Source organism: Schistocerca piceifrons, chromosome X (genome assembly GCF_021461385.2).
Source record: "Schistocerca piceifrons isolate TAMUIC-IGC-003096 chromosome X, iqSchPice1.1, whole genome shotgun sequence".
In the NCBI taxonomy this organism is placed as follows: Eukaryota; Metazoa; Arthropoda; class Insecta; order Orthoptera; family Acrididae; genus Schistocerca; species Schistocerca piceifrons.
This window is the reverse complement of record NC_060149.1, coordinates 246,027,425-246,038,783: the sequence shown is the minus strand read 5'-3', so window position 1 is coordinate 246,038,783 and position 11,359 is coordinate 246,027,425.

Sequence of the window (11,359 nt, the reverse complement as noted above, 5' to 3'; positions counted from 1 at the left end):
CTGCAACTGTTTTTCCAGAAAAAATTTTGAGTAGATTTCTGAATGTACAACAGAAACACACAAAGAAAATAATCATTGTAATTTGTATCAATGCAGTTCATTTTATAAGTTTGTATGTGATTCTGTCACGAGTCTCCCTCTGTAGGGGAGCCTTGGGACAGAATGCAGGGTATCACAAATGTGTTTGTACTTGCTACAAATATATTGCTTTGTAAAAAAATAAAAAATAAATGTGTTTAGTTTAGAAATAACTAAAGAACAATATTTCGAATAAAAAGATTTGAAAACTGTTAAAAGGCTTGCCTCAAATAGATTAAAAAGAAAAGTGTCCCACTCCTCCCCATCCTCTTCTACATCATATTCAGTGTACAGAAATCGAGAGAAAGTCTTAAGGAAATTTTTGTTGAAGATAGTTTAATGGTGTTTTGCAAAGATACCGTCGGATTATTGAGGAAAGTGGGAGGTCAGAAGTATGAGAGTAGGCAATGGAGATTATTTTTATATTCTTCAAAGGGAAATTTGAAAGCAGTATTGCTACATATTGGAAACTAGATTCCAATTGCGTATTCAGTACACTTAAAATAGACATACACTGCCATGAAAGAATTCGTTCAAAATGTGAAGTATGAAGAACGCCAGTGGCTTGTGTGTGGTGAGTTTAAAGCGATTGGCATTCTATATGGCAAGCAAGCAGGGTACACCAAGATACCTTGCTATATGTGTGAATGGGGCACTAGAGCATATCATGAGCATTGGAGCAGGAAAGAGTGGCCTAAGAGGCAAAACCAGATAGCGGGATCAAAGAACATTGTGAATGGACATTAGGTTAACTCAGATCATATTTTACTGCTTCCACTGCACATCAAATTAGAACTTTTGAAGCAGTATGTGAAATCTCTGGACAAAACAGGAAACTGTTTACAATACCTCTGTAGCCAGTTCCCAAATCTGTCGGTTACAAGGTTGAAAGAAGGGATATTTGTTGTACCAGATATACGTAGGTTGATGTCTGATGAGCGCTTTGAAACTACAATGGAGGAATTAGTACAGCAAATTGGAGAACTTTAAAAAAATGTTGTGTATCGTTTCCTTGGCCAGAATAAGCAAAATGATTATAAGGAAATATTAGAAGATATGCTATAGCCATTTAAACTGTCAGGATGCAAGGTCCCTATAAAACTAAATTTTGTTATGTCAGACTTGCAGTTTTCAAGAAAATTTGGCTGACATATCAGAGAAACATGGCGAATGATTCCATCAGGAACTTAAAACTCTGGAACATCGATATCAAGGTCGGTGGGAATAAACATCATGTCAACCATAACATTTGATTCTTCTAATTTATACGCCTTTCTAGACGTCTGTGACATCCTGTAATTGCTTTTCGGTTTCGTTGGGTACAGATTTAGACGACGACGACTGTGATGGCGATGATGATGGTGATGCTGATGGTGATGATAATGATGCTGATGTTGGTGATAATGTTCATAAAGATAATGATGATGATAATGATGATGATGATAGTGCAAAACCCCAGACGTGCTATAGGAAAACAGGCTTCAGATTCGTGATCAGCAGCATCTACTTTCATGTAAACCACAGATAAAAAGTCAAAATCTGTCGACCTGTGTTATCTGCATTCTCTAACAGTGACACTAGAGTAAGGTACATCACTTTGCATTCGGTTTTGCCACAGCTGTGGTTTCTTTATGAACGCCTTATCTTCTTCATTCGAGAAAGTACAGTTGCCTGATTACCTTGAAGTTAAGTTTTCAGAATGTTTGGTTCCTCAAAAACGTCTTTGAGGTAAGCCACTTTCAATAGAAAATCTCCGTTGCTGAAACACTACGCAAGAGAGTGACCTTTCTCCTTTGAGAAAAATCCGCTTTTCTCAGTTCAGCCATTCTTTTTAGTATTGTACTCCCTGAAATCCTTTGAGAATTACTAAAAAAGAGCAATTGAATGTGTTCAGCACCCATCTCCTCATACATCAGTTGAAAAAGCCTGGAATTTATAGATTTTTCCCTTAATTATATTAACTGCTTCTGTAACAATTTGCAGTAACGCATGAAGAGGTGGGCTAAGTACCTTAGCTGCCAGAGGCTCCCAATGTCTCAAGCAGTGAGTCCATATTGCACCAGGACTACAATTTTAACTTTCGCCACAATCCACCATGAATTCCAGACAGTGAGCGAGTTCTATCGGTGCACACTCGAATGACCTATTCCATGATATTCTGTTTTGATTAAAAAAGTATTAAGTCAAAAAGGCTTTTAGCTGTAGCTTTTTTCAATGTCGCCTTACAGGAAAGTAATTTCTCTCGGATGTTAAACTCATCAACGAAATGAGCATAAGCAATAAAATGAGCATCTTTATGAACATCACTTGCTTCATCCACTTGAAGCGCATAGCAGCTATTCCGCAATTTATCGATTAACTGCTCGAATGAATCGTTAGAAATGTCTAAATTTCCTCTACGCCCTGTTTCATTAAAGGCAGGGACCTTTTTAACTGCTGAGCAAATGAGTTGTTGATACTATGTCAATCGCTGCTGGTGAAACCAAAATTTTCTGCAAGTGTGTGTGATTTGTTGCATTTAGCAACACTATGCGAAATCTGGTGAGAGGCTAATAGGGCCTTAGAGGTTACACTCGTCATTTCAGCAATGTTCTTCTGGGTAGACAATAAAACATTTAGTTTCCTGACAAAAATTCTTTTGGTTTTCCCATTAATTCAGCATTTTCGGTTTCCAAATGTCTCTATAGATTTAGGCTTCATGCTATCAGCAGCTAAAGGGGTTAAATAAATTACATACTGCAGGCGTTCTTCACCGTTAAGTGTAGTTTTCGTGAGGCCTAGTAATTAATTTAACTCTCATCATACGTTCTCGTTTTCACCTATGGAGTATCTTCCTCCCCTCCGCCAGTTGATGGGCCAGTGGTTTCTCCATGTCTGTCACTAACCAGGAACCACTTCAGTCCGGTCACCCTCGTGAAGTCTGAAAGACTGTAAGGAGCCGTCGAGATACACGAGTCAAAGTTTACGTCGCGCCCTATAGTTAAAGATGGAGGCCCAGCGCAGCCAACAACTGGCGATTCTGCCGACGGCTGACATCGCCAATCTCGCCCGATCGTTTCAAACAATACTAAAAATATGTCCGCGGTTTCACTGTCGGCCTCGTCTTGCATAACACCGACGCCGGGCGAAATTCAATCCAGAGCGACAGCATATTCTTTGTTCAAAGGAAAAGATAAACGTAATTGTTTGGTACTAAGAATTTCTTTTGTGCTCCCCTTGCACTCCATTCGCGCACACTCCGGAGGTCGCACCTCACAGTTTGATAACCGATGTTATAGACCTTTGTGTTACCGAAGACGTTCCTGTCCTAGTCTGTAATCTCTTGTCAAATGGCACATTCCCAGACGATGTGGTCCGGGGTGCCGATTACTCCACATTCACAAGTGTCTGTGGTGCATTGTCGTATATGCAGTAAGTAGCTGGAGTATGGAGCATGTCCTGACATGTAGGAATAGCTCCATTGGACGAAAAAAATGACATTCTTGATCTTCCTTTTATGTTAGGAAGGAACTGGTAAGATCTCCTCTATGTTTCTTCCCTGTCCCATATTTCTTGCTATTCTCTGTCAATGCGAGCTTTTATTTACTTATTCGATGTGGCTCTTGTGCGCAATATCTCATTTACGTTGTCATATTCGACCTTTTTGAATCAGTAGTGTGCACCTCTCTTTCTTACTGCTAGTCCTAGAGGTAGGAAACGTAGTATCACCAGCAGCGCATCAGTTGGTGTTGTTCTATATGCGTCTGTCAGGCGCAAGAGTACATGTCTTGTGCTCGCTCTGGAGTTCATGCTGTCCTTACTTTTCTGGCTCCATGAGCCCAGACGCACGATCCACAGCCCACAGTAGGAATTAAGAATTCGTTGTGGTATGCTCTTCTACTTGGCCACAGCTGAAAACTCCTTTTTTCAGGATTTTAATTCTTACGTGGCCGATGACTTCTATATGTGCATGAAAGTTCCCTTTTCGTCAGTGTGTATATCAACTTACCTATATACTTCCATTCTTTTGACAATTTGGTCACTAATTCTGATTGTGGGATGTCCCGTTCTTGATAGCGTTCCTTTCAGTAACATAAGCAACGGTTTTATGGGCCACTACCGGTAGTTTGTTTTCCACACACCAGTTACTTAGTCTCTCAAGAACTACGCTATTGCTTTCCTCAAATTTAGTCTTCGAGTTGGCAGTTATTGTAATTAGCTGATCGTCTGCATAGGTGATGCAGCTTCTAGTGTTTGTTATACTCTAAATCTGGTTTAGCAAAGGCTCTATGCCAACATCCCAAAACTGTAGATCACGAACAGAGCCCTGTGGGCTGCGTTGGGTGATGGTTTTCACAATATTCTTTCTGGGACATTCTAATTGCAGCTACCTGTCTGTGCAATAATCTCGTAGGCTGTTATAGAGACACCTGGGGCAGTCCATCTGTTTCAGTCTTTTGAACAGGAGAGGCGACTATAAATTATCAAACACCTCAGTTATATCAATCATTATGCCGATAACATACTTTACGTCTGAGGTGTTCACAATGTACATTGCGTGATTTATCGAATTCTCTGTAGATGTCCTTTTCTGAAACCATATAGCACGGGGCTTATGCTTACTACCTATCCGTGGTCCCTCAGGCGACGACGCAGAAGCTTTTCCTGAACTTTGGTTAAAGCATTTACCAAACAAGTCTACCTGTGAGCTTTCGGTTCTCTTGAGCCTTACTCTACCCTCTTTTTAGTGTAACGATATTCGGGAACTCACGGATTCATGACACCCGTCCCAGCAAAAGACTTTCATTTAATAACACAGTTCTATATGGTACAATTTGGTCCACTGGCTGAATCAACACTGGTGATTTCTTCTTAACTTCGTTATTGCTAGCCTCGTTTCTTCCTGGGCAAATGGAATTACAAAATGTTTTTAATATGCTGCTCTAATAATTCAGAGCCAAGTTACCGATGTTACTCTGTGTCTTCTACCGTCGTATCGTCCAGCAACAGAGTTCTGAGTAGGTATGGCCTCTCAGGGTTGATAATGCAGTAAGTGATCGAACCTTGTTTGTTGCAAGTTTGAATGGACATTCCTAAGCATCTGGAACCATTTGGTCCTTAACGCACGCCTCCCACTTTTATCCTCTTTTTTGTGTAGTAATTCTTCATATTGCTCATTAACTGTTCGACAGAAACTCGGCCTTCTTTCACATTCTATTTCCCATAAGGATATCTGGTACTGTCTTCTTGTCTGCCTCGCTCTGCATCTTAAAGACTGTAGGGCGAGATACCAAGTAATCCCTAACAAATGTTGGCACCTCCTACTCTTGGGCTGTCTGCAACATTCGCATCAATTCGTTGGCTTTGGCGTCAACGTCAAATCCGCTTCCTATCATTGGTTGTGTAACTTGAATTCTACCTTTGAAACTTCCAATTAGCTTTGCGTGGATTGTGTAGTCGCTCAACTGGATGTTAGCGTTTAAGTCATTGTCTGACAGTGTAATTGTGAAGTAAATGAGATTATGGTGACTTCTTTTCGCAATCTGGTCACTAACTTCGGTATTTGCGAGGTTTAAGTGTATAGTTGTTGCCGCACTTCACCGGTTTTGTCAAGTAGGTGGGTTGAGAGATCTATCAGTGACATGAAGGCCAAGTTCTTGTAGAGCGTCCTGAGGGCAGCATCCTCTCTCGTCGGTAACTGCTTTGCCACAAAATTGATTTTGCGTTTGCGTCCTGTGCTGTCCTTAGGTTAGTTAGGTTTAAGTAGTTCTAAGTTCTAGGGGACTGATGACCATAGCTGTTAAGTCCCATAGTGCTCAGAGCCATTTTTTTGCGTTTGCGTCCATTACAAAATGGTATCTGTCGTGTCGACCAGTATGTTATCGGCATAATGATTGATATAACTGGGGTGTTTGATAATTTCTAGTCGCCTTTTCTGTTCAAAAGACTGAAACAGATGGACTGCCCCAGGTGTCTCTATAAAGGCCTACGAGATTATTACACAAACAGGTAGCTGCAATTAGAATGTTGTTTTTAAATTTTCTATATATGGTTGTATTTCCTATATTGAAAATATTGGTTAATTATGTAAAATTTTCCTAAGACAGTCATTATGTTTATTGTAACTGCGTGTTCGTGACACACTTGATGTATCTTTTTCATTTTTATGTCTTTATCTGACACACAATGGCGGCCATTGGATGATGCAATGACGTTATAATCTGTGCTGTAATTGGTATGTGGGGTAATGTTCCATTTGTGAAATATGGCTCCTCTATGTATAGTACGTGTAGGTCCAACGCTTTTGCACTTTCCCGAATGCTTGCATCACTGACTCTGTGCATCGTGTTTATCTGGCCGATTTTAAAAATGTTGGCTGTGTTCTTTTGCCATTGGGGTGGGAGTTGATTGTATCCAAATGCTATGGGAACCTAGTGAGCACTTAGCTAACTTGTAATCTTATACAGTTCGGTTATGTGTCATCAGTAACTGCTTGTACAGACGCTCAATATCAAGTGTCATCTGCCTCCTCTTAAAGAAGACATCAAGTATGGGCCACAGTTCCTCTGTATTTGTAAGCAAGTTGTTGACATTGAGCTAAGTATGATCAACTTCCTCCTTGACAGGAAACTTTATGGTACAGCCTTTTGGATGAATGTGTAACGAGGTGTCTTGCTGTTATCGTTAACCACATGCGTATCTTCCAGTTTAGCGAGGCTCAATGAGTTTTCAAATATTTCATAAACAGAGCACGGGTCCGGCCATAAACACGTTCCATCTCTCATATCACGTCCGTCGCCGTTTGTGTCCTTTTCGTAATTCCTGTTGCCATCTGCGCATTTTCATAACCTTCCTCTATTACCCGCTGGGTTCCATCACACTACGGGACAATAAAGTGTTGCGTGCTCTCACACCTTCCAGTCACTGTACTTTCCACTTTTCCTGAATTTTCTGTGTGCTTTCTTTCTCTAGAGATATGCATGCTGTCTGTTCTTTGTTTACGTTTCTCCTTAACCATTTCCATAAACTCAGCTGTCTCTTATTCTCATGTTGGACTTCTTATTGTCCATCTCATGGTCAACCTTATCTGTGTGAAACTTCCTGGCAGATTAAAACTGTGTGCCCGACCGAGACTCGAACTCGGAACCTTTGCCTTTCGCGGGCAAGTGCACTTGCCCGCGAAAGGCAAAGGTCCCGAGTTCGAGTCTCGGTCGGGCACACAGTTTTAATCTGCCAGGAAGTTTCATATCAGCAAACACTCCGCTGCAGAGTGAAAATCTCATTCCTTATCTATGTGGTTAGTCACATTTTCGGCTTGTGTCAGTATGTCTCTTCTCGTTCTACCCTTCACATTCGACAAGAATATTTTACCTCTTCCTACATGCATCTCGCTTTCTTTTCGATGGAGGTTTCCATTTCTTATAAAGATGACAGGTAATTTTATGACCCGTTTGATCAATGGGCTTGAGTTTAACAGTTTTCTTGCTGACAATAGTTCATCTTCTTCGACTGTTGATCTGACATTTCTTTCGTTTATATGTACTCTGCTGTTTCCTATGATGCTCGTCAGCAGATTACACAATGACTGAGAATCCATACTCTCTTCTTTGAATTTCCCACCCCAAGAACACTTGGTATGTAACATAGTGTATACCTCGTTGGCTGCATGATTTTTTCCTTTTTGCATGTGGAATGCACGCTGGAGCTCGCTTGCTGTTTTTACAGTCCTTTTTAGATAGTTACATTCTTCGCAGTGGGAACATATCGGCTTGTTTTCCCTACAGTTTTTTTGCAATGTGACTATAGTTGTGGCAGCTATAGCATTTGGTGAGTGTAACGTAGCGGTTGATCGAAATCAAATGTATATTCTTTTCTGTGTAACCAATTGTGCCCTGTCTTTTGGATTTACCTCCAGCACATAATTTACTCTGAGCTTCTTCGGTGGATCTGTTGTGCACCTGACTTTTGTTTCCTCTAAGAACTGCTTCCTATCTGCGGTTCTTTCCAAGTTCTGTTCACATACTGACTCAACTAATTCACTTTCTGCCACCGTAACTGCGACGCAATACACCATCACTTTCAACCTCCGTTTCCTCAGTGGATTGTGTATCATTTCTTTATTTAGCTCCAAATTTTGTTTCAACTTCCTGATTTCCTCTTCTGTTTCTGGTTCAGTTACGACTATATTGTTCGTTGTCTTCATTTTATTGATTCCTATATTTTCTTTCTTCGGATCAATTATCTCTGTGAGACCTGTTTATATTTCCTTTGCGTCTGTTTTGCTCTTGGATTTGATGAATACTGCGCTACCTGGCTTGCTTGTGTGGTTTGAATCTTTGACTTTGTGGTGGCCATCTGAGCTAGTGGAGCAGTGGTTGCTACACTAGCGAACAAACGGACTGTCTTGTTTTTGTTTTCCTCCCTAAGCCTGGCTTTTCTTTGTCTGATTGTTCTGTAAGCCCAGTCAGTTTTGCTTGGGATATCGCCCAATGTGTGAGTTTGTATTTCAACTCTAGTATTTTTGCGGTAGTAACCTTCAGGGTTACACGGAATTCCTAATTGATGTATCGTATTATGTGCCCCAAGCTCTGTGAAAGCTACAGCTCTTTATGGCTCTACGCTCTCAGCAGAAGATGACAGGCGAGGTGTGAGGATTCATCATTGTTGTTGTTGTTGTGGTCTTCAGTTCTGAGACTGGTTTGATGCAGCTCTCCATGCTACTCTATCCTGTGCAAGCCTCTTCATCTCCCAGTACCTACTGCAACCTACATCCTTCTGAATCTGCTTAGTGTATTCATCTCTTGGTCTCCCTCTACGATTTTTACCCTCCACGCTGCCCTCCAATACTAAATTGGTAATCCCTTGATGCCTCAGAACATGTCCTACCAACCGATCCCTTCTTCTGGTCAAATTGTGCCACAAACTTGTCTCCTCCCCAATCCTATTCAATACTTCCTCATTAGTTATGTGACCTACCCATCTAATCTTCAGCATTCTTCTGTAGCACCACATTTCGAAAGCTTCTATTCTCTTCTTGTCCAAACTATTTATCGTCCATGTTTCACTTCCATACATGGCTACACTCCATACTAACACTTTCAGATAAGACTTCCTGACACTTAAATCTAAACTCGATGTTAACAAATTTCTCTTCTTCAGAAACGCTTTCCTTGCCATTGCCAGTCTACATTTTATATCCTCTCTACTTCGACCATCGTCAGTTATTTTGCTCCCCAAATAGCAAAACTCCTTTACTACTTTAAGTGTCTCATTTCCTAATCTAATTCCTTCAGCATCACCCGACTTAATTCGACTACATTCCATTATCCTCGTTTTGCTTTTGTTGATGTTCATCTTATATACTCCTCTCAAGACACTGTCCATTCCATTCAACTGCTCTTCCAAGTCCTTTGCTGTCTCCGACAGAATTACAATGTCATCGGCGAACCTCAAAGTTTTTAATTCTTCTCCATGGACTTTAATACCTACTCCGAATTTTTCCTTTGTTTCCTTTACTGCTTGCTCAATATACAGATTGAATAACATCGGGGACAGGCTACAACCCTTTCTCACTCCCTTCCCAACCGCTGCTTCCCTTTCCTGCTCCTCGACTCTTACAACTGCCATCTGCTTTCTGTACAAATTGTAAATAGCCTTTCGCTCCCTGTATTTTACCCCTGCCACCTTTAGAATTTGAAAGAGAGTATTCCAGTCAACATTGTCAAAAGATTTCTCTAAGTCTACAAATGCTAGAAACGTAGGTTTGCCTTTCTTTAATCTTTCTTCCAAGATAAGTCGTAGGGTCAGTATTGCCTCACGTGTTCCAGTATTTCTACGGAATCCAAACTGATCTTCCCCGAGGTCGGCTTCTACTAGTTTTTCCATTCGTCTATAAAGAATTCGTGTAAGTATTTTGTAGCTGTGGCTTATTAAACTGATTGTTCGGTAATTTTCACATCTGTCAACGCCTGCTTTCTTTGGGATTGGAATTATTATATTCTTGTTGAAGTCTGAGGGTATTTCGCCTGTTTCATACATCTTGCTCACCAGATGGTAGAGTTTTGCCAGGACTGGCTCTCCCAAGGCCGTCAGTAGTTCCAGTGGAATGTTGTCTACTCCGGGGGCTTTGTTTCGACAGGCCTTTCAGTGCTCTGTCAAACTCTTCACGCAGTATCGTATCTCCCATTTCATCTTCATCTACATCCTCTTCCATTGCCATAATATTGTCCTCAAGTACATCGCCCTTCTATAGACCCTCTATATACTCCTTCCATCTTTCTGCTTTCCCCTCTTTGCTTAGAACTGGGTTTCCATCTGAGCTCTTGATATTCATACAAGTGGCTCCCTTTTCTCCAAAGGTCTCTTTAATTATCCTGTAGGCAGTATCTATCTGACCCCTAGTGAGATAAGCCTCTTCATCCTTACATTTGTCCTCTAGCCATCCCTGCTTAGCCATTTTGCTCTTCCTGTCGATCTCATTTTTGAGACGTTTGTATTCCTTTTTGCCTGCTTCATTTATTGCATTTTGATATTTTCTCCTTTCATCAATTAAATTCAATATTTCTTCTGTTACCCAAGGATTTCTACTAGCTCTCGTCTTTTTACCTACTTGATCCTCTGCTGCCTTCACTACTTCATCCCTCAAAGCTACCCATTCTTCTTCTACTGTATTTCTTTCCCCCATTCCTGTCAATTGTTCCCTTATGCTCTCCCTGAAACTCTGTACAACCTCTGGTTCTTTCAGTTTATCCAGGTCCCATCTCCTTAAATTCCCACCTTTTCGCAGTTTCTTCAGTTTTAATCTACAGGTCATAACCAATAGCTTGTGGTCAGAGTCCACATCTGCCCCTGGAAATGTCTTACAATTTAAAACCTGGTTCCTAAATCTCTGTCTTACCATTATATAATCTATATGATACCTTTTAGTATCTCCAGGGTTCTTCCATGTATACAACCTTCTTTCATGATTCTTAAACCAGGTGTTACCTATGATTAAGTTGTGCTCTGTGCAAAATTCTACCAGGCGGCTTCCTCTTCCATTTCTTAGCCCCAATCCATATCCACCTACTACGTTTCCTTCTCTCCCTTTTCCTACACTCGAATTCCAGTCACCCATGACTTTTAAATTTTCATCTCCCTTCACTATCTGAATAATTTCTTTTATTTCATCATACATTTCTTCAATTTCTTCGTCATCTGCAGAGCTAGTTGGCATATAAACTTGTACTACTGTAGTAGGTGTGGGCTTCGTATCTATCATGGGCACAATAATGCGTTCACTATGCTGTTTGTAGTAGCTTAC